Source organism: Sceloporus occidentalis, unplaced genomic scaffold (assembly GCF_023333645.1).
Source record: "Sceloporus occidentalis isolate IW3139 unplaced genomic scaffold, rSceOcc1.0.p SCAF_3, whole genome shotgun sequence".
Classification (NCBI taxonomy): domain Eukaryota; kingdom Metazoa; phylum Chordata; class Lepidosauria; order Squamata; family Phrynosomatidae; genus Sceloporus; species Sceloporus occidentalis.
In genome coordinates, this window is record NW_028316983.1 from 116,004,478 (window position 1) to 116,028,427 (window position 23,950).

Below are 23,950 nucleotides of genomic sequence, written 5' to 3' on the forward strand. Positions count from 1 at the left end.
ATCGACTAAGGCAATCATGGCAGTCTCAACTCCGTAACCCGCTCTGAAGCCAGTTTGAAATGGGTCAAGATAATCGGTTTCATCCAAGACTGCCTGGAGCTGAAAAGCAACTGCCCTCTCAATCACCTTGCCCAAGAATGGTAACAGGGAGACCGGTCTATAATTGCTCATAGATAGGGGATCAAGGGAAGGTTTCTTCAACAGAGGCCTTACGAGAGCTTGTTTCAAGGATGTTGGAATAGTACCTTCCCGAAGAGATGTGTTTATTATTCGATGAAGAGCAGATGTTATAACATCTCCTCCCTGCACGGTCAACCAAGAAGGGCAAGGGTCAAGAGGGCAAGTCATCTTTTTCATGCATCCAAGGAGCTTGTCTACATCCTCGGTACTCACAAACTCGAATTGATCCAGAATAACCTTGTTACCAGAGGCGCTGGATGCCTCTACTAAGGTTTCTGCTCGAAGACTGGCGTCAAGATCAGCCCTTATCTGAGAGACTTTGTCAGCAAAGAAGTTGTTAAAAGCATCACAGCAGGCAATAGTTGGTTCCAGTAAAGGGTTCTGGGTGGCCGGGGTTTGAGTTAATTCCCTGACTACCCTGAACAGCTCTGCCGGGCAAGACTCTGCTGACGCAATCCATGCAGCACAGAACGCATCCCTAGCTGCACTGACTGCCACTCTGTAGGAACGTAACATGTTTTCATGGAGTGTTCTCTCAGATAATTTCTGATGTTTCCGCCAGTAGCGCTCTAGTCGTTGCGCAGCCCGCTTCATCTGGCGAAGATCTTCTGTATACCAGGGTCTTTTCTTAGGAGCGGGCCGGCAAGGACGCTCGGGAGCGATACTGTCTATAGCCCCGGTGAGATTCCTATCCCAGTTATCAACCAGGGTTTCGACAGCATCGCCATCATTCCCAAACATAAAACCCTCTAGGGCGTCTTGGAACCTTTTGGGTTCCATCAGCCTTCAAGGGCGGACCATTCTAATAGGTCCACCACCCCCGAGGGGTTTTTGGATAGTGGCATCCAGTCCTATCTTGACCAGGAAATGGTCCGTCCATGACAGAGGGTAGATGGCATTAATTCCGACCCACGGACATTCTCGGACCGTACTGAAGACTACATCGAGTGTGTTACCAGCACAGTGTGTTGGCCCTGAAACCAATTGAGACAGGCCCATGGCTGTCATGGATTCCATGAACAACCGAGCCACACCTGTTGGATCTGTTAAGCCGGCCTCGAAGGGAATGTTGAGGTCCCCCAAGACTATAAGCCTAGGGGACTCCAACACCAGCTCCGAAACCAGCTGTTTCAGCTCGGCCAGGGAGTCTGTTAGGTTACGGGGTGGACGATAAACCAACAGAATCCCCGTACTGTCTTTGGCTTTCAGAGTCAAGTAAATGCACTCGATGTGCCTCAGTTTCAGTACAGAGTTCCTAGTCAAGATGATGTGGCTTTTATGGACCATGATGAGCTATGTGTACTAAGAAATGTAATCTACCCTCACGTAATGTAGACAATCAGTTGTAATTGTATTAATAGTTTACAGCAGATGAAAAAGAATTTATTAGCAGGAGAAAATGGTTTGTCTGGTAGTATCCAGTGTCTCTTCATTCATGTAAGTAAGCACATTATACCTCACATAATGTGGAGACATACCAAAGGTGCCACCACATTTCTTCCTCTCCCCCTGTCTCCTTTTTACAAGAGCCTAACACAGCTACTTCTTTGAAAAATACTAAAGAAAGAGATTTCATACACTCTCCCCAGCAGCTTGTGTGCAACATAGATGTATGTGGAGGGATTGCCATAATTCCCAGTCGAGCTCTCTATCCTTTACCTGTTTTTCCCCACAAGGTTATAGTTGAAGTACAAAACTAATGTGGAAGGAGAATGAGCTTCCTGTTTTCTTACCCAGTCTTCCCTTTCCAATATAAAGGCTAGTTCAGAATTTTGTTGTTGTGTGCCTTCAAGTCATTTCTGATTTACAACAAACCTATCACAAGGTCTTCTTGGCAAGATTTGTTGAAGGGGATTGCTTTTGCCTTCCTCTGAGGCTGAGAGAGCATGACTTACCCAAGGTTACCCAGTGGGTTTCCATGTCTGAGCAGGGATTCCAACCCTGGTATCCAGAGTGGTAACCCAATTCTCAAACCACTACACAATGCTGCTTCTCACTAGGTGTTTACTTGAGGTCAAAGACAAGGGTTCAAGGAGTGCAGCATTCCCTGCCCTCATTCCAGGTACCAAAGAGAGTCAGGTAAAAGAGGGCTCCATTTGATCCTATCATGATTTCTCCTGCATGCAGCCTAAACTAGTGCCAGGATACTACAGGAGATTATCACACAGGAGACGGGATGTTATTGTCCCTGCCCTGTCCTTCCCACACAATCGCAGGAAGGACTTTCACATGATGTTGCACTTATCCGGACATTGTTCCATCCAGAAAACACATGATCACATGAAAGCTTTTCAAATAATGTCATGGTGATCCTGTCATTGTCCAGTCATTAAGGTGGCAATGCCTCAGCATTTTGCATTAACAGGAGTTTGTGTTAATGCAATGCCACTTCAATGATAGGATAATGACAGGATCAGCCCGTACAATATGAAAGGTTTTTGCACTATGCCCCCCCCAACACACACACACTGATGGGATAAGGAAAGGGGAGTGATCCCAACCTTGTCTCATATGAGTGTGATAATCTCCTGTGTCCCTCTATATCTGGTGAACTGCAGCTCCCAGCAGCTACTAGACAATGGTGGGAGTATTTGTCCAACATCACATGCATACTTTCCAGCATTTCACAGAAGACATCTGTGGGACACCTGTCACCAAGCAACAACAGAGTGTGGTCAATACGGCAAAAGTTATTAATGAGAAAGAACACACAGGCTATGACAGCAGTTTGCTTTTGCCTGAGTCTACAGGGAAGGGAAGATTCCACCCCTTCTCTCCTCTTCTCCTGCTGAATTAATTGATTGCATGCTACTTTGGCACTTTAAAGTTAGTCTGCAGCAGCTGAAGTAAGCGGAGGACAAAGGTAGGAAGGGAGAAACTGGGATGTTTTAAAAGCAGATGAAAAAGTGGTATGATAGAGGATTAATCAGGACTTTCCCTGCCAATTTGGGACAGTTGGAGGATGTGCACATGCATGGGCCACACAAGTCCTTCTCTTGCTTTAGGTGGCAGCTCTTGTGGTTTTGCTTCTCTCCACTAAAATTATATTTCTTTCTTTCTTTCTTTTTACCTAGCTCTCCACTCAGGACTACTAATATCCAGCAATTTCATTATGTTTAATTTAAGTCTCCTCAAAGACAATGTCTCAACCAACCATCAATACTGATGTGCAAGGACATAAACATTTCCCTTCATGATTTATTCCTGTTTTCCAATAAGAATCAAAACTCAATATTGCTTGAGAAAAATAACTATAAAACTTCCATATGGTATCGGTATATTCAGGAGATAACGTCCCCATTATTTACTTAATCTTGTCTGTGGAAATAAAGTAGACCATGAATTATTAAAAGTGATGGATGAATAAGAGAGTTAAGAGAACAACAGCTACATGGTGCTGCTTCTGCTGCTAGTATGGCGGTTAGAAACAATGGTCTCATGACCCTTTTAGCTTGTGGCAGCCTATGCCTTCTTCCCTCAGCAGCCACAGCAGACATGGTGACAATATTTGCAGGTCCCAAAAGTAAAACTAGCAGAAGCAGGGATGGGGAGCCACTCAGGGGTTTAAGCAAGGAAAGGACAATAGGACTAATATCCATTCTATAGAAACTTATATTAAACAAAGTACACTGGGCCCTTGGTATCTACTGGAGTTTGTTTCCAGGACCTCTCAGGGAAACCAAAATCCATGGATTCTCAAGTCCAACTATATACAATGGCATAACAAGACAGTGTCCCTTATATGGACACTATGGGTGTAGCATATCTTGAGTTCAGTAAGGCCTTTGACAAGGTCCCCCATGATATTCTGGCAAGCGAGCTACTAAAATGTGGGCTAGATAATGCTACTGTTACATGGATTTGTAATTGGTTAAACGGCCGAACCCAAAAGGTGCTCAGCAACGGCTCCTTTTCATCCTGGAAAGAAGTAACCAGTGGGGTGCCACAGGGTTCTGTCCTGGGCCCAGTGCTATTCAATATCTTTATCAACTACTTGGATGAAGGAATAGACAGCATGCTTATGAAATTTGTAGATGACACCAAATTAGGAGGAGTAGCTTATACCCCAAAGAACAGGATAAACATTCAAAATTATCTTAATAGATTAGAAAGCTGGGCCAAAACTAACAAAATGAATCTCAACAGGGAAAAATGTAGGGTACTGCACTTAGGCAGGCAGAAAGAATTGCACAGATATAGCATGGGAGACACCTGGCTTAAGAAGACCACATGTGAAAGGGATTTAGGAGTCCTAGTAGACCTCAGGTTGAACATGAGTCAACAGTGTGCTACCGCAGCTAAGAAAGCCAATGTGATTCTAGGCCGCACCAATAGAAATACAGTGTCTAGATCAAGGGAAGTAATAGTGCCACTCTATTCTGCTTTGGTCAGGCCTCAACTGGAATCCTGTGCCCAGTTCGGAGCACCATAATTCAAGAAGAATGTTGAGAAGCTGGAGTGTGTCCAAAGGAGGACAACAAAAATGGTGAAGGGTCTGGAAACCATGTCCTATGAGGAATGACTTAGGGAGCTGGGGATATTTAGCCTGGGGAAGAGATGGTTAAGAGGCAATATAATAGCCATGTTTAAGTATTTGAAGGGGTGTCATATGTTTGCTGCAGCTCCAGAGAATAGGACCTGGAATAATGGATTCAAACTACAGGAAAAGAAATTCCACCTCAACATTAGGAAGAACTTCTTGACAGTAAGAGCTTTCAACAGTGGGACACACTGTCTTGGAGTAGTGGAGTCTCCTTCTTTGGAGGTTTTTAAACACAGGCTGGATGACAATCTGTCAAGAGTGCTTTGATTGTGTATTCCTGCATGGCAGGGGGTTGGACTGGATGGCCCTTTTTCAACTCTATAATTCTATAAAAATGGCTAAATTAAGATTTGCTTTTTGGATGTTTTTTTCCCTGCGTATGAGTATTTTGAAGCCATGGATAGGTGAATCTATGGATGCATAATCTATGGATATGGAGGGCCAACTGTACACTATTATATTAAGGTGTCACATGAAACAGACATAGATGATTATGTTCACACTAATCCCATGTGATTGCTTAAGTCAGTGGTTCCCAACCTTCCTAATACCGCGGCCCTTTAATACAGTTTCTCATGTTGTGGTGACCCCCAACCATAACATTATTTTCATTGCTATATGCAAATATGTGTTTTACAATGGTCTTAAGTGACCCCTGTGAAAGGTTCATTCGACCCCCAAAGGGGTCCCGACCCACAGGCTTAAGTCATCTTCAGATTTCCTATTAGCACAGCCTTCCATCATCACAGGCTAGATTTATTGTCTCGAGGGGTCTTTTTAACCAAGACTGTGCAGTGAGAGTAATGGAGTTAGAGTCGGAAGCAATTTTGCATGGCGTTGGAGTCCATAAAAATGTACTGACTCTGACTATGGTTTCAAAATATTTTATAATAATAAATGCTTAGTTTGTTGCATATTTACTTTAACAGGAATTTAGAAAAGTTTTCATATTCAGAAATTTTAATCAAATAAATATTTTGTTTTATGTTATATCAATCTAAGTAGCATGATGAGTCACATAGTGGTGATGAAATGTCTTATGCCACCATTTTACTGCAGTAAATTTGGTACTACTAATTAACATATATTTGCCATTTATGAAGGAGTCAGAGATGGATAGTTGGGAAATAGAGGAATTGGGGTGAAAGATTTGGCATACAAACTCCATGGCCCTGTGTTTAACAGTCCCTAGCAAACGGGACTCCCATCCAAAGGAAAACTAGGTAGGAAACAAAAGGTTTTTAGGAAACTTTTCCCAATGGTCATTTGCCAGAATGCTTTTGACAAGATATGTATATTGTACACTTCCTCCCTAAGTTGGTATGTCTTGTTTGGTTAGATGTCATTGTTGTTGGGTTGGATTTCTTTGTTTATGACTTCTGACATATATGATTTTTGCCTTGGGCATTTTTTAAAGGAAGAACATAAATGCCATATATAAATAACACATCTTATTTATTACATCTGGTTATTTATATTTGCTCTTCCTTGGGCAGCTCAGTGCACTTAGCCACCCTAACAGCCTAAGGCATAATGATAGTATTTTTACCCTGGCTTTCCACAAGATTAAGGTGCATTCCAATCCAACATTCATTTCAGATCATTATGAAAGACACACATTTTGTCACAACAATAATACTTCCATTTCCAGTTTCCCTGCCACCTGTTTCTCTATAAAAGCCAAAGAAAAATGGTCTGTATTTCCTCTAAGAAATGAATTACTGGCTTTCACATAATCACACAAAGACATGGAGAAGGTGGCGCTCCCTGGAACCATCAAGGCAAACAGTCCCTCTGTTCCAACATCCTCCCATAACATCAAACCTACATGAAAGAATTTTCTAAAAAGCCATCTAAGTTAGATCAATTATATTAGTACACATAATATGAGAATACATGCACACATAATATGAGAACACATGCCTGACAGGATGCTCAGTCCTTTTCCTCCCTGTCATATATCAAATATAAAGCATGCTAGTAGTATCCATGTCAGTATGGGGGTGAATCAACTCTGAGGTTCAGCCTGAATGATAGGGGAGCTATCCATGGTGGCAATCCTATTTGGGGATAGTTGCTTAAAGGGCAAGCTAAAACCTGAATGAGATCTATCACCCCAATGTCATGAGAACTACTGTCCAGCATAGCTGCTCAATAGCTTGATACTCCATTCCCAAAGAATTTCAAAAGGTTGACCCTTAGGAAAAAAGTAGGAAGGAAAGTACTTAAGCAGCTTTTCTTCGTCCCTGCTACTATTCTTACAATTCCCTCCTCTGTCCTCCTTAGAGTTTTTGCTTTTTAATAATAATGACAGCACACTGTTGGACACAATAATATGTAATATCAGGCTACCTCCTGTGAAAGGTTTTTCCCCCCATTCACTTACATGAAAATAAGTTGTTGTTTACAGTACAAGAGCAGGTCCCTTTTGTCACACCAGGTCATTTTAAAGATCTTCCAGGTCATTTTAAAGATCTAATTAATGGAAGTTCCCTGAAAACTTGGAGAAAAGTAAATATATGGCTTGTGTAAGTAATAATTTAGATATAAGGCCACACTATCCAATAGTCACCTGTCAGCAAACTTCAAATCTTTTTCCCTAGTAAACTGACTATAGGGCAAAACCCAAATTAACAAAGTAGAAAGATAATCTGTAGAAAGGTACATAAAGATACACCGCTCATTTCAGAGTCAAGTAACAACAACAACAAGCTAGTTCAGGCAAGGAGAGGCCATAGGAACATTTAGGTTAGTGTATGTCTCCCTCTACTTGTGGCTCAGCTGCCAGGAGCAGCTGAGAAGCTTTTGCTTCTGTTTTGTATTAACTACAGTTTGGTGTGTTGGCTAATCCCAAAACCATAATTTAAGAAGCTGACTTGTTTAAAGAAGTCATAATTAAGATTAGCACAGTGTAGGATTTAGATGAATTGCTGAACTGTGGTTTCTATCTAAAACAGATGCAGAAGCTTCCAGTCTGCTTATGGTCCTGCACAGAGTATGCAAGCCCAAGGCTCCAGGAGGCTCCTCTTTATTATACCAAACCACATCTTAACATTGGGAGTGAACCAGAAACATGTTTCAAGCCGTAGTTTGTTAATCAGCAAGAAAACCATGCAAAGGCAAGCCATGCCCACTAAGTCTGGTAGGTCAGAAGTTTAGAGTCATTAAAGCCAGAGACAAAACCAAAAAAGGCCTACTTAAAAAAAATTATATCCACGTTCCAGTCTTCCCTTGAGATTTGGACATCCTTTTCCACATGTTAAACTGCGCTCTTGAAGAGCAGTAATATATTAACATACCATAAAAGCAAATTTCTCAGTTATTTTTCAGTTAACAGAAATACTTGACTATGCCAATGTCTTATAATAATGTGAATTTTGTGATGCTATGGGGGGGTGGGGCTGTGGGCATTCTCCCCTCCTACTTGGATATATAGAGGATTTACATCTCCGTTGGAGTAGAAAGTATATATATTTGTGCTATGGCAGTACACCTGATGTTACATGTTTTGTAATTTGGCTATATTTTGGTGCTGGCCATGTGCCGTAATAATAAATTCATTCATTCATTCATTCATTCATTCATTCATTCATTCAGTTATTTTGAGTTAACAGAAATGAAAACAAACACCCTCCTTTAACAAACCCACAGAGCATCACCAGCAGCTGTGTTGTATGGATTTTTCCAAAGGTAACATTCCCCACATTCAAGTCATCCTGTCTGTGGTCCCAAACTTCTCCCATAGCCTACTTGAGCTTTTCCAGCCCACCACCACTGCTAAACATGACCCAGCAGGTCCTCTTGCAAAGTGTTGTTACCTGTTATCCTAACTACTGCTCCTTCTGGTCTTCCTCAATGTGACATTCACGGAAACAAAAATCTCCAACTCCAAACACATACTTGTTCCCACACTAATGTCTGCAGCTCTGCTTAAATAGCAAGTAAAGTAAACCAGGTTCATAATATAATGAGTCCCAATACTCCAGAACAGAAAACAGCTACTAGTTTGGTCATCTTCTGAGCATGTACAGACTCAAAAGAAAAGAAATGAAATGAAATATAAAAGAGCTTCCCTTCAAGGCAGGTTTCCTTCTTTTTTGCACACACTCACAATAAAACAAAATGAACCAAATGTTTCTTTTTCCTTTCCTATCAGACTGAGCCTGCAGTGAGTGAGAGCTGAAGGCAAAGCTGGAGAAGCCTAACAATCCACTATTCTTAAGCACCAGGATCCCCTTCCACTGGCCTTGGCCAGAGGCCCCTATTGGCACTCTAGATCTCTAATTCATCAGTTGTGCCATGCCAATCTGCCAACTGCATCTGTAAGTCTTTTCTTCTCCTTCTCCCAGTGCTCCTCCTTCTCCATTGCTTCTTTAAAAGCAGAGGAAACCTTGGCTCCAATATTTGGGGGGGGGGGGGGGTGATCTGCATGTGTGTGAGTCTTTGTATGGATGAGACCTCCCTGTTCAGTACTGCAAAAACAAGGCGAAAGTTACATCCACACTGCACAAATAATCCAGTTTGACACTACTTTATCTGCCATGTCTCAGTGCTATGAATTTTGGAAATTGTAGTTTTGTGAGATATTTAGTCTTCTCTGTCAGAGCTCTGGTGACACAACAAGCTACAATTCCCAAAATTCCATAGCACCGAGGCATGACAGCTAAAGTGGTGTCAAGTTGGATTATTTCTGCAGTGTGAATGCAACCAAAGAGAATGACTACTCAAACAGAAAAACCATGGGCCTGAGCCTATAGGACCTGAGCAGAGAGGTAGAGGATTTGGGGAGGCGGGTTGGAGATGTCTTTTTCACAGGGTCACTCAAAGGCAGCTAGCAACAAAGGAAAGATGTTGAGAGCCAATGCAACCTGATGGGCAGGTTATAAGGAATGGTGCAGATGGAAGTGAGCTAGTCAGGCACCTTAGGCCTGTTACAGACTGCCAAAATAAAGCTGCTTCGGGTCTCTTTGGAAGTATGCTGTTTAAATGATGCATGCATCCTGAGAATCCGGAAGCTGCACCAAAGCTGCACTCCAGTGCTTAGGAATGGAGTGTGGCTTTGGCGTGACCTCCGGACTCTTAGGACCCATGCATCATTTAAGTAGCATACCTCCAAAGAGACCCGAAGCAGCTTTATTCTGGCAGTCTGTAACAGGCCTTAGTCTTCTACTTGCCTGAACTGGCCAATGTCTCCTGGAATTATGTATATCCAGAGAGCAGTGCTTTTGCTCCATAGAATCCCACACATTGCAAATAGAGAGGGTAAAACAGAAGCCTCAGGATACTGTGCCCACCTGCCTTTCTCTCTTTCTCCTGAAGTGGGAATTAGACAGCCCTTCAGATGTTGTTGGACTGCAGCCCTAGCCAGCATAGCCAAAGATGAGGGGCCATGGGAGAGGCCTATGCATATTAATTCACCCTAAAGCACAGAGTCTCCACTTACCAAGAACATGATCTTTAAGCAGTGTTGACCCAAGACATTTTGCAAAACCCAAGTGATGCCTCCTCCACAAGGGCCTTGCTGTACCATTTAGATACAAGGTTCAGTGCTTGTCTTATGCCCTATATGGTGATTCCAGTAGACTCTGTCCCAGCCTGTCGCCAGTCAGCAGAGTAATGCCATATTCCAGAAACATCGCCAGTTTAATGAATATGTTACAATCAAACAGGTAGCTGGGAAGGTTGAGGCGATTTGTTGCTTCTGAAAGGCTGATCGGTTTATTCTGGAATGTGCATTTCTAGTGAATGTAGTTCATTCTTTAATAATCAATAGCTCATGCCTCATCATTATAGGAAAGTATTATGCTGTTCCAAGTGTGTCTCCAATGTTGTGATTGCTATGATTTCCACCCTGCCTCCTCCCACATTCCAGTTCATTTCTGGTTGCTCTGGCTGTATGTTAACTAAAAGACCAGGTGGCAAAAAGTAAAATTAGCTTATTTTATTTAGTTAGTTGATTCATTTCCCACCTTTCTCCATACAGGATCCAAGGCAACCTACAGCATTTAAAAAACAGGGTATTATTAAAACATTATTTATACAAAAGTTTAAAAACAATTAAACAGTTCTGGTAAAAACAGAAGATTAAAACAATATACAAATACAAAACATAATGAAAAAGATAAATAACACAATTATAAAAATAAAAACAACCCTACCAGTAATTCACCCTATTATGTAAGTAATAAGTCAAAAGCCTGCTTGAATAAGCAAAAGGGACAGGGGCCAACTTACAGAGGTCACTTATCACCACTCATGTACACACTTATTAAGAAAGGTACAGCTCTACATTATACTGATGTAAATGATCTATGAATCTGTGTGGGTTAGACTAACAAGTCCCCTTAACTATCGTGGGGGCACAGAAGCAAAGATGGCAACAGGGCTTCATGAAAAATTAAGAGTGTAGAATGACCACAGATGACAAATCGCATAACTCCCCTTTTGCCTTTATAATGGATCAAACACTGAACAGAATGGAAACTGCAGTCAAGAGATAAGAAGACTAGGAATGGGAAGGACAGCCATGAAAGAGCTAGAAAAGACCCTAAAGAGTAAAAATATACAACTTAGAATCATCCAAGCCATGGTATTTCCTATCACTATGTATGGATGTGAGAGCTGGACAATGAAAAAAGTGGATAAAAAGAAAATAAACTGATTTGAGATGTGATGCTAGAGAAGTGTACTGATAGTGCCATGGACTGCCAAAATGACAAACAAATGGGTGCCTGAACAGATCAGGCCTGAAATCTCATTGGAAGCCAAGATGATCAAATTGGGGCTGTTGTACTTTGACCACATCATAAGACAGCACGACTCATTAGAAATGACAATAATGCTGGGAAAGATAGAGGTTAGTAGAGAAGCAGACCACATTCCAAATGGATAGACTCAATTAGGAAGATAACAGGCATGAGTCTGCAAAACCTAAGCAGAGCAGTGGAGGACAGGGAGTCTTGGAGATGTCTCATCCACAGGGTCACCATGAGTCAAGGTTGAACTGAGGACAGTTAACAACAACATTATCATATATCAAGAGTCAACATTACACAGTGGTTTGAGTGTTATAGGAGTTCAGGAGTCCAGGGTTCAAATCTTTGCTCAATCATTGAAACCTACTGGGTGATCTCAGGCAAATCACACTCTCTCATCCCTAGAGGAAGGCAATGGCAAATCCCTCTGAATAAATCTTGCCAAGAAATGCCTACATAGAGTAAGTTGGAGCTGACATGAAGGCGATAACAGCAACACCATCTTGTAACATATTCCTCAACTGGGTCCCTTCCATTTTCCAGGTGATAAGAAACTCTGGTACTTTGCCCACCACTCTCTTCTACACCTCCTTCCCCTGACATACAGGTGGAATCCCCACACTTAGAAGGTGCTGGTGTGACCTCTCACCTCACATCCCTTTCAGTCTACCAGCAGTACGTACATCTTGCCCTCTCTAATTTTCCACTCACCTCCTATCCATCGATAGGCCCAACGCATTGTACTGCCCATAAAGAGGAGATTGTCCACTGTCCCACAATCCTCAGGGTGCTGCTTTCATTTCACATTGGATTTCTCTGGTCTAAGGCAGTTCACTGTGTTCGTTTGTCAGCACTACCACATCAAGTGCCTGGACTTGTTGAGCCCTAGTGCCGAACACTCTTCATCATCCTGCTTTTTGCACATCTTAAAGCAAAATTGAAAATGGTTCAAATTGCACTTACAGACCGAAGCCTATGAAATCAAATTCACAGCCTGTTCCAGCTACAATGGCTTCCAGATGAGAAGTGCGACAGTGTCTTCTCTCTGTGTGTCTAGCCATGCCATAACAGAAATCACTCTCTCTGCCTCACACACACACGGGATCAAACTGCAACATTTCTCAGCATTAATAAAAGCTTTCTTGTACAGCAATCATTGGTGTCCTAGCCTTAGTCCCTCAGGGATGTTTTCAGCATTACCAATGACAAGATCAGGAGGGGGAAAGAGCTGGTACATACCACAGCCGACCAAAATTAAAATGGAGAATGTTGCCTTTGGGGAAGATTCGTAGATAATTAAAGCATTAATTCACACCCCAGCCTTGCTTAGAGCAGGCCAGTGCTACCAGCTGTCACAAAATTCTTTTAATAAAAAACTGCAACCTTCAGTGCAGCTTCTTACTTTGAACTTGGTGCAATATAGTTATTAAGAATCATTAGCACCCCCCTCACACATAGATTGTGAAGAGAGCTTCCACCCATTTAATACTTTGGCTCTTTTTAAAAAATCTCAGTGGAAAGAAACACTTTAGAGACCAGAAAGGACAGGCAAACTAATATGAATTAGCTATTTTATTTCAGAGAACAGAATCAGGCAAAACATATACTTCCTACATGTTGGATGGAAAGTTCTTAGCTTTAAAATGCTACAGTGGCTTTTTGTAACACAGCTTCACTAAGTTGTCGTCTGTACCTTTGACCTTCCAGATATTTTGGACTACAGAACTACCAGTGTCAAAGGATGATGGTAAATGGAGTTCCAAACATCTGGAAGGCAAAAGGCTTTCTTAACAAAATCCTTTTCCACAACAACCTGGTGGCACAATGGTTAAATGCCAGTACTGCAGCCACTCACAAAGTTGTGAGTGTCAGGGAAAGCAGCCAAATAGCTGATAATGCCAGCCTAGTTCCCAAACAAACAAACCCCCAGCTAGCAGAGTCAGTGCAAGCAACACAGGACCTTATCACACGTGGGGGGGGGGGGGTGTTGCAGCTCAGATCCGCATTCACTCCTGTTCTAGCAATGCAAAGCGTGATGTTTTTTCACACCAGATCCAGAGTCACTCCTGTCCAGCAATGCGGATTAAGGTTAAAATGTGATGCTTTAACACACCTGGTTGCCTTTCTGTTGCCCTTCCGAACTGAGGGGGAAGCAAAGTCAGTTCTATTCCAAGCAAGTCACGTGATGTGGATTCAAGCAAAGCAGAGTGAGTGCACATTGTATTACCACACCGGAGGGTTCAACAATTCGAATCGGCACCCTTGGACATGCTCAGTGGGGCTCTGGATGCTGTCCTCCTTCCCTGCCCCACCATGAGTCAAGATCACCTTGAACACACAACCTGGCATGTGTGTTCAAACACAGGCACACAATTGCCCCTTCTCCATAGCTGGGGGGAGCAAGGTGTGTATAAACTTCACCATAACCTAATATAAGGTTAGCACTCAAAAAGTATCTCCCAGGCATTAGCTTTCCTCCTAGGTTACTAATGAATAGTCCACTCACAAAAAAACGACTGTCCCAGTGGCCCTCTGCCATAGCAACACCTCTGCCCTTTCCCTTCTTGCAGATGTTCTCTACGCTTTTAAAGAAATTATACACTGCAGGGTCCTTCCTGATGATCTTAATGGATAAGGAGTTCACACATTTGGCCTTTCCTCTGTCTTTTTTGAGAAAGTACCTCTCTTCTCAGTGTGGTGTAGTGGTTTGAGTGTTGGACCATGACTCTGGAGATGAGGGTCCGATTCCCTGCTCGGCCATGAAACCCACTGAGTGATCTTGGGCAAGTCACACTCTCTCAGCCTCAGGGGAGGCAATGACAAACTTTCTCTGAAGAAATCCTGCCAAGAAAACCCAATGATAGGGTCACATTAAGGTCGCCATATCCTGTCATTGAACTTTCAACAACTTGAAGGCACACAGCAACAAGAACCTCTCTCTCCATACACAAATTAAAAATTACAAGTAGAGCCTTCATTTTATTCATTTGTTTTTAAGCAACATACTCTCCAAAACAGTAATGTGCACATTTCCTTTTTGCATTTTACAACCTCAGAACAAACTGTTCTTCCATTATCTTATCAACAAATTGTATTAAGTGATTAGCTTCCTCTTTTAACTCTATGCAACGTGCAATAAACAAAACTATATAATGAGCTAGTCTTCCTTATGCCCCTAACATATGCCTTGATTTAATGTTGTAATTATTTAATATTTGGTCAAAGGAGCTGTGTATTTTATTGTTAATAATAATAATAATAATAATAATAATAATTTTATTTGTATACCATTTTTCCATAGATCAAAACAGTTTACAGACCGTTAACATTCCTGCAATGTTCAATTAGTAACACTTTCACTTTCTGGTTTCTGTGATATATAATTACATGGAACACAAAAGGGTAGACATCACCGAAGTTGCTCTGTATTTCTTCAAACAGTATTTGTATCCATTTGCTGGTAGGTTTAAAGTGGGGAAAAGAGATCATCCCTCTGGTTTCTGGTAAACAGGCAATTAACACTGATTGGAGAAACTTTCTGTCCTTGCAGTTACATGGAGCATATGACAACTTTGATAGTTCAACTATATTTATAAATGACTATGGGCACGCACGCGCACACACACACACACGCACACACACGTGGAAAAAAATGAAGGATGTTTTTAAAAGGTTTCAGTAAATAAAAATATAAATAAAAATTTTTCACACTTAACATAGGAGAAAACATAGGATGCGCTAGTATGTGTACTGCAGTAGCCAATTGTTACTTTCTGATAAGCTTGTTTGTATAATACACCCTTTTGTCATACTTGTCAAAAGTGTTCACAAGCCCCAATGAATGATACAAGTGGGCAAGATCCTAGCTAGCTCCACCCTCCAACTTGTTCAGCTTTCTTAATTCCTCTATTGGTGCAGGCTGTATATACCAGTACACCAAGCAGGAACCCTGGATAAGGAAGATGCTCATCTATATAAAATGAGAGCCCTATGGAGATTATCATACACAGATGGGATAGGGACGGGATTGCTCCCCTGTCCTTATCCCATCCGTGACAGCGATTGTGTGTGAAAGCCTTTAATAACGTAGCGCTGATTCTGTTATTGAAGCAACATCATATTAACACAAACTTCCATTAATGCAAAATGCTGGGCAATGCCATTTCAATGATAGGACCATGATGGGACAATGACAGGATCATTGTGATGTCATTTGAAACGGTTTCACATGGCTGCTATCACTTGTGCTTCCTGGACGGAATAATGTCCAGATAAGCATGACATTGTTTGAAAGTCCTTCCCAAATGGGAAGGACAAGACAGGGATGGGACAATGATCTCCCGTCCCCTGTGTGATAATCTCCAATGTGTGTGCACAGTTAGAATGGCCATCCTGGGTTGAAGACTCTGGGAAATACCTTCACAAGCTCTGTCTTAACATATACTGTATATCTTGATTGATGATGGAGCCAGCCTGCTCTCACAATCCTGGCTCTCTCCCTTCCTCCCTCCTAATATCATATACACTCGGCCCCCGGGTTACGAAATTAATTTGTTCCGCCGCCATTTTCGTAACCCGGAAGGCTTCGTAAGCCGAAAAAGCCATAGGCGCTAATGGGGAAAAGCCGCGATTCCGTGGGAAATAGCGCCGAAAAGCACCAAAACTTTATTCGTAACCCGGAATAACCTTCGTAACCCGGAAATATTTTTTATTATTTTTTTTTTCGTAACCCGGAAATTTCGTATCGCGGCGCATTCGTATCCCGGGGTAAGAGTGTATTTATTATCACAATAGATACTCTGAAATCTGAGAAGGGAAACTTTCAGCATATTTGCTGCATATCTCCAAAATGCAGTGTGCTAGTTGATTCTCTAGTTAGGGCCTTTGTACATGTTTTTAAGGTCTAGGGGTTCAACCCTGGCAGGCAAGGTTGTTTTTATTTATTTAGTCTTCATTTCTCTATTAAAGGGGGAAAGCAAACTACATTTCCGATCCATTGTCACTGAAATATCCTTAGACACAAAGTGTACATAGAGGTGTTCTCCATGTGTTCAGCATCCCTTACTCCCAAGTTGATAGACTGCAGGCAACCATTATTATTTCTGGGAAGGCTCAACAACAACAGATGTCTTAATATTGCTTAGTATTTGGTCATATAGTACAATTTGGATTCATAATTCCAGGGGGAGCTCAATGACATAGGAATCTTGGTGGTCCAAATTTGCCAGGTCAGTTCAGGAGAGGTTCAGTCCTCTTGCCTAGTCTTAGGGGGCCCTTAACCACCCCCCATACTGGGGCCCATGCTGGTTGTGCTTTGTTTTCAATGCTTTGCTGGGCAAAGGGTCCAACACATTACTGTATGGATTCCAAAGAGGCATGGGGAGAACAGTAGTAGGGGGAAAATACACCCCTGTAAACTTTCACAAATAGAAGGCAGGTTTGTTAAAACATTGGAGAAGTCAACATTTGGTTGATGGAGCACTAGTGCAGTCATTTATTAGTTGAAGAAGAAATGACTAAATCTGATGGAGGATCCTAACAAAGGTTCTGGATTTTGACTTTTCCCTTTCTTTGATGAACTGACATTCCTGAGCTTTATGTGTATTAAAACTAAGATGTAATTCTCTGCTAATTTTCTTCTCAAAGGAAACAATTAGTAATTTGGATAATTTTATTCCTGCTGCCAGAAAGTTGAAAACTGCAGTTTTTTAAGGAGTATTCACAGTTTGGGACTTATTTTGTGCAAAAGTCACATGTAGCATTTTCCCCCACAGAAAACAACTTATTCTATGCTGGGGGGAAATGCCAGAATCCTATGTCATCTTTTTTAACACCTAATTTATATATATATACTTATCTAGGTAGGAGAGGTGCTAAGAACCCCTGATGGTGAATTTGGAAGATGTGTATCAGGACACTGTCAACAGTGCTCAAAGTGCATTGGAATCAATGTGCATCAGTGTACAAAATGTGCACGGGGCACTCTGCTGGATCCGTTATGTAATGTAACAGCACCCATCTACTGGATACAGAAAAGTACCATTTTTGTGCAAGGTAAGTCCTGAATTATGATGACTCTCACCACTCCAATGTTCTACTCATAAGGTTTTCCCAAAATTAAAGAAATCTGTTTGTTGTTTTTTTTTTAATTCAATTATTTCCAAATATTCTTCCCATCCCTATTATCTATTCCAGATCTTCTGAATCTTCCCAAGCCAGCTGCACAACTGGTTCATGACCCTAACGGTGCCTGTTTAGCTGGCAGCCTTCTCCTCAACTGGCAAATCCCTTGAAAACTGTGACCAACACAGATTTACAATTTTGAGCTACATCTCCCTGTGACCATTCTGACTGGGGAGGTCTAGGAGTCATAATCCAAAAAGGTAACCCTTCCAAACTCCAGACTGGGAGACCTCTCTTCAATACCAGGATTAGTCTAGATACAGAGTTTTGAATGTTGAACTATGGAGATCATCAGGTGAGGGAATCAGGGAAGAAAAAGGCACACTCCTGGCAAAGTCGTGTGATTGCACTGAAGATATTCAGATGACGTAACGCTTATCCAGGACTTAACCCATGAAGATCCAGAAATGCTCCAACAACAAAGCATTCCTGGGACTTCCCCATGAATGGTTTGTTGCTGGAGCATCCCTGCATCTTCATGAGTTAAGACCTGGATAAGCGTGATGTGTCTGAAAATCTTCAACACGATTGCACGACTTAGCCACAAGTATGCCTTTTACTCCTGGCTTTTTTCTCCTGTCTGATAATCTCCTATGACTCTGGAGACCAAGGTTTGATTCCCTGCTTGGCCATGAAACCCCCTGAAACCTTGGGCAATTCAGAGTCTCAGTCTCAGAGGAAGGCTATGACTCTTCCACCAAAGAGAAGACAAAACTTGCATTCTGGCAAGGACTTTGCACAGAACCTTCAGAGCTTTCAAACAGAGCTCTTTCCAACCATTTTTAGCCACCACGTTTCACATTCCCTCTCTGGGGTCTCTTCCGGATGACCTCTCCCTCTTTGATTTTGCTAGTTCCCATGGCAACTGGAACCAGTCCGCTGCCAGCCTTTCATCCTGGATTAATTTGTAGTTGGCCATTCCTTGCACAAGGTTCACTACAGCCCTATGCATTCATCATTCCAAGGCTGGTGCTCGAGACACAATTTGTGGGCTTCTGATTGGACTTTTTCCTCTAAAATGCCTCACCACTCACATTAACATATCGATACACACACATACACAACAAAGCATCTCTAAAGCACTAAGGACCTATGCTCAAATGGGCAACGGCATCATCACCACCAACAGCATTTACTCTGCTGTGTTGCTCCACAAGAAGCCAGTGTAGCTTCCATCAAAGAAATACGGTACAGTTGAAACTGCAGCTTCCAAGGCAAAACAATTTAATCTGAAGGGAAAATTGCATTTCAAAAACAAACAATTTAAACTAACAGCAGAAATTGCACATTAAAAGCCTGTCAAAATAAAAATGATGACAGTTTTTGCCTAAAATATGAGAAAAAAAGAAGCCTGACAATCTTCAGCTAGGAAGGTATTTCAGAGCCATGGGGCCATCACCAAGAAAGCACAGGAGGATATCACACGGCTGAAATTGGAAGTATATTTCAGTGTCATCCTGAACGCAATCATGCGTATTCACGTTATTGTGTGAAAGGTTACCACACGCGATCGCTGGCAGTCTGAACGCACTCCGAACGCAATCACGCATGAATCCACAATAAAGTAAATTTGGTGAACTAGCGAAGTCACAAACCCTATTCCTAGGCAACTTCACACTCAATGCGCTGTTGTTTGGTGTGATGTGCATGTCTCTGTTGGTCCTGGTTCCCCCCCCCCCAATCTGGAAGGGGGGGTTCCCATGAAGCCACACTGCAATTCCGCTTCAATTTTGCTTCCGCTTGTCCTTCAGCATTGCTGAGGGAGGGCTGCTGCCTGCTAATTAAGAGACATGGACCCAGAGCTATTGGATAACCATTATATTCACGTTTTAACATGACAAGAGTGAATATATGCTCGTTTTAACGTGAATAGGGCATGTTCTTTCAACCATTCTTCCCGCCACCCCCCAACTTCTTTTGTAAATTGTGGGGTTCTTGGTTCCTCTCTCTCATTTGCCTAAATATGCTATGCTCCAGTCATCTGGAGTCTCACTGAGCATGCATGCGCAAGGGTGCCAATTCACAATTAAGAACCCACCAATGTGATGGCTTACTTCGCACAGAATCTGGGTCATATTCGGGGAGGCCATTACAACGAATTTAAGGTGTGATAAGTAATCATGTAATTGCATGAATTTTCAAATTGACCTCGCTATCTTCTCTTTCAAAATTGAGAGCTTTCCATCCCATGTGATAAACTCCACAGAGAGCAGATTATAGCCCACAGCAGTTAGTCACTAAAAAGAAAAAGGATAAAGATTGTTCAGGAATCAGGATTACAACATCATTCTACATTAACTTTGGAAACAAAGAGGTAATCAGTGGAGTAAAACCATAGGAAACTACAGTATATGCTTCAGTTATCAGGTGCGAGATGAAGTCTAGGTATAACACCTTGGACCAAATTACATCTGAGATGTTTTTAAAAGCACTCTGTTTAGGGCATGTTAAAGCATCAAAACAAGCCATAGGTAGTCTTAAACATAGGGATGTGGTGACTTAGTGGTTAAGACACCAATTCTGGCAATCTGAAGATCAGGAGGTTGGCAGTTTGAGGACCAAGTGCTGCATGATGGTGTGAGCTCCTGTCACTAGTCCCAATTTCTGCCAACCTAGCAGTTCAAAACAAATGCAAGTAGATAAATAGGTACCACTTTGGTGGTAAGGTAACAGTGTTTGGTGCAGTCATGCTGGCCACATGACCACCAGTGCAGTCCTTGGAAAATGCTGTCTCTTTGACTTAGAAACAGAGATGTGCACCGCCCCCCAGAGTCAGTTTTGACTAGACATTCATGTCAAGGGACTACTTTTATCTTTACCTTTACCTTTAGTCTTAACCATAGTTTATTCGTTAAACCAAAACTCTGACAGCCAATTATGAAACAAATCATTGTTTGTCTTCCACACCTCTATTTTTTTTTACCTCCCACCCCTTTTTTCAGCTTCTGTTTCAGAGTGGGCATCTAAGAAAACAAACCACAGATAAACCATAATTGCAAGTTTAGCCATTAAGGCATGAAATGGTTTAAGCAAGCCAGAGCTGCAAGGAGATAACACCAACCATGTGTTCAGAGAGTAAAATGGTTAGTAATCGTAACAACCTTTTTTATTCATGGTGCCCAGAACTGGACACAGTATTCCAAGTGGGGCCTGACCAAAGAAGAATACAGCTGCAGTATTTCTTCCCTTACTCTAGACAGTATACCTCTATTGATGCAGCCATAATCGCATTGGCCTTTTTAGCTGCTGCATCACACTGTTGACTCATGTTCAACTTGTAGCCTACTTGGACTCCTAGATCCTTTTCACATGTAGTCTCATCAAGCCAGGTGTCCCCCATCCTATATCTGTGCATTTCATTTTTCCGCCCTAAGTGCAGTACCTTACATTTCTGTGTCGAATTTCATTTTGTTAGCTTTGGCCCAGCTTTTTAGTCTATTCAGGTCATTTTGAATTTTGAAATTTTACTCTGGGGTATTAGCTACTCCTCCTAATTTGGTGTCATCTGCAAATTTGATACGTATGACCTCAATTCTTTCATCCAAGTTATTGATAAAGATGTTGAATAGCACTGGGCCCAGGACAGAACCCTGTGGGACCCCACTGATCACTTCTTTCCAAGGTGAAGGGGAGCCATTGATGAGCACCCTTTGGGTTTGGCAGGTCAACCAATTACAAATCCATGTAACAGTTACCTTGTCTAGCCCACATTTTACAAGCTTGTTTACAAGAATGTCATGGGAAACCTTGTCAAAGGCCTTACTGAAATCAAGGTATGCAATATCCACAGCATTTCCTTCATCTGCCAGTCAGTCAATCAGTCAAACTTTATTTGGCATAGAAAAACAACATGCATTTACAATAAAACTTCAGGATCTTTATTAAAATTTAAGCCATAATCTTGTTGCCTCCACCAGAAAATTGGCCATTAACCTGGTAATATGTGGGTTCTGATCTTCCAATAAGTATTCCACTGATAACCCATCCAAACAGATATTCATTTCCAATAACCTTCTGAACAATTTCCCCTTGGATTTATATACAATGGACAAAGCAATACAATATGATGGAGAACATCTGGAGTTCGATCACAGTGACATACATGATTCAAAAATGTGGTCTGCAAATATCTGCCCCGGTCATATTTGTGGGTTGTACATTCAGTCTTGCAAACAAAAAGGCCTTCCTTGACACCAGCAGGTAATTTTATCAAAAAAGGAGATCAGATTAATCTGGCCTGACTTGTTTCTTTGAAACCCGTGTTGACTTTTTGTGATTATGGCATTGCTTTCTAGATGTTCACAGACTCTCTGTTTAATGATCTGCTCTAGAATCTTTCCTGGTATTGATGTCAGACTAACTGGACGATAATTGTTGGGATCCTCTTTTTCCCCCTTTTTGAAGATGGGGACAACGTTTGCCCTCCTCCAGTCTGTTGGGACTTCTCCTGTTCTCCAGTTTTCAAAGATTATTGTCAATGGCTCCGATATTACATTTGCCAATTCTTTTAATACCTTTGTATGTAGTTCATCTGGTCCTGGAGGTTTATATTCATTTAGATTAGCCAGGTATTCTTGTACTATCTCTGCTGAATTTCCCTTATTCTGTCCTCTGCTCCATTATCCTCAGACTGAGCACCCTTTTCCTTTTCTGAGAAGACTGGGGCAAAGAAGGTGTTGAGTAATTCTGCCTTTTCTCTGTCTCCTGTTAGCATTTTGCCATCTTCTCTACACAGTGGCCCTATCATTTCCTTCTTCTTCCTTTGGCTGTGGACATACCCCAAAAGCCCCTTTTATTGTTCTTAACCTCTCTAGCAAATCTGAGTTTATTCTGCACTTTAGCTTTTCTGACTTTACCCCTACACATGCATTCATATGGTCATCCGCACCCCCTGGCACTAGGCAGCATCTTTCCTCCTGGCTTTCCCCCTCAACAACCATAATTAATACTGAACTTGTCACCTCATCACCATAGCCACATGTTTTGCATTTCTATGGCTAGTCATACAGTCTGTTTATAAAGGTCTGTTCCTAGGCACTAGTTCACTCTGTGGATTTGAGGACATAAAGTAATTCTATAGAAGCTTATGCTACAACATTGTTCTCTCACTCTCAAAGGTGCTACAAGATCTCTTATTGCCTGAAGGAGTTACATTTGAATATGTCTTGACTCTTCCTAACAGTCAGTGATCAGGTCTGAGATATAAAGACTAAGAGAAGTATGGACTGAGATTAAGTCTGAGAGTTTTTCCTTCTTCTTCCCCTTCCTTCTCCTCCACCATCATCATGCTTGATGAAGAAGAGATCTGGCCATCTCAAAAGCTTATGTGCAATTTTGTTCTGGGGAAGAGGGGTTGGTTGGCCTAAGAAAGGTATGGATAAGGATTTTGGGTTTTTAATAGTCTTGACAACTGTTGCTGCATTTTGTACTCTATCGCTGACTCCAAACAGATGGCCACTCTGCTCTTGACCACCACAGGATTTTTTCTCCCTTCTTTAGTAGATGCCCTCCTTTCTTTTGTTTAAGACAGAACCCAAAGACCAAACATATGAAATCTACAAGTTGCTGGCTTGTGGTACAAAAATATTCTCCCATTTACCCTGTTGTTGCCTCAATACCCAAACCACAACAAGGCAGCAGCAAGAGGTGCAATATGAGCTAGCACTTGAACCATGTGAAATTCCTCCTCCACCCATTAATGAGATCACCCCTCTTTAACTACAAAAGTAACACAACAAGAGGGGTGAAATGATCCTCAATCACAGTGTAACTCAGTAATGTCTTTGTTACTGGGAAAATGGGCCAATTATGTAGCTATTTGTAACTAGTCATTTCCAAGCCCTGTTCAGAGCTGAGAAATGTTCAGTTAGCATTGATATATGGTATTGTGCTACTGCTGGTCTTCAGATGCATCCCAAGAGTGCCAAGATGGGCAGCTCATAGCCTTCCCGATGTTGATTCAGTGCTACTCTCACCAGTACTCCCTCAGAGCTTGGAACATTGGTTTTAAAAGTTAATTTGTTAATGTTAATAGTTGGAAAGCATAAAATTAAAATTTACCACGCTCAACACTGGGAAGGTAGACAATTAATTCACTGCATTAATCATTAATTAATAATTAAATCTTTCCCAGTTAAAGAAATGGTGATATTTACAGAGATTGGCATGTTTACTTATCGTGATTGCTCCCCTTTCATTGTTGGCTCCTCCAACTATGGTTTTTTGGCAGGGGTAGTTTTTAAGATGCCTTATCCAATGTCCCACGGATTGTAAGGAGATCACATGTCCT